Source organism: Homalodisca vitripennis, chromosome 4 (genome assembly GCF_021130785.1).
Source record: "Homalodisca vitripennis isolate AUS2020 chromosome 4, UT_GWSS_2.1, whole genome shotgun sequence".
NCBI lineage: Eukaryota > Metazoa > Arthropoda > Insecta > Hemiptera > Cicadellidae > Homalodisca > Homalodisca vitripennis.
The window spans coordinates 11,370,193-11,370,467 of NC_060210.1; positions in this window are offsets into that span (position 1 = coordinate 11,370,193).

A 275-nucleotide genomic window follows, 5' to 3' on the forward strand; every position below is an offset into this window, starting at 1 on the left:
CATATTTCTAACAATTTATGAAATGCACGGCAAATAACTCACATCATAAATTGGGAACAACGAGGATATGATTTTTGGAATAAACTGATTTAAAAATAAACTGCTTTGCTTTATGATAATAATAAATCTCAACTGGACAAAAATAGTGTTTTTTTAGATATCTAACTAATATACATTAGTATCCGTTTTACACTAATGTTGGCTAATCTGGTGCTTCTCAGCTGTTTTAGATCTTTTTTCTATATGCGTAAAATTAAACCGTCGTCGCGGGCTCA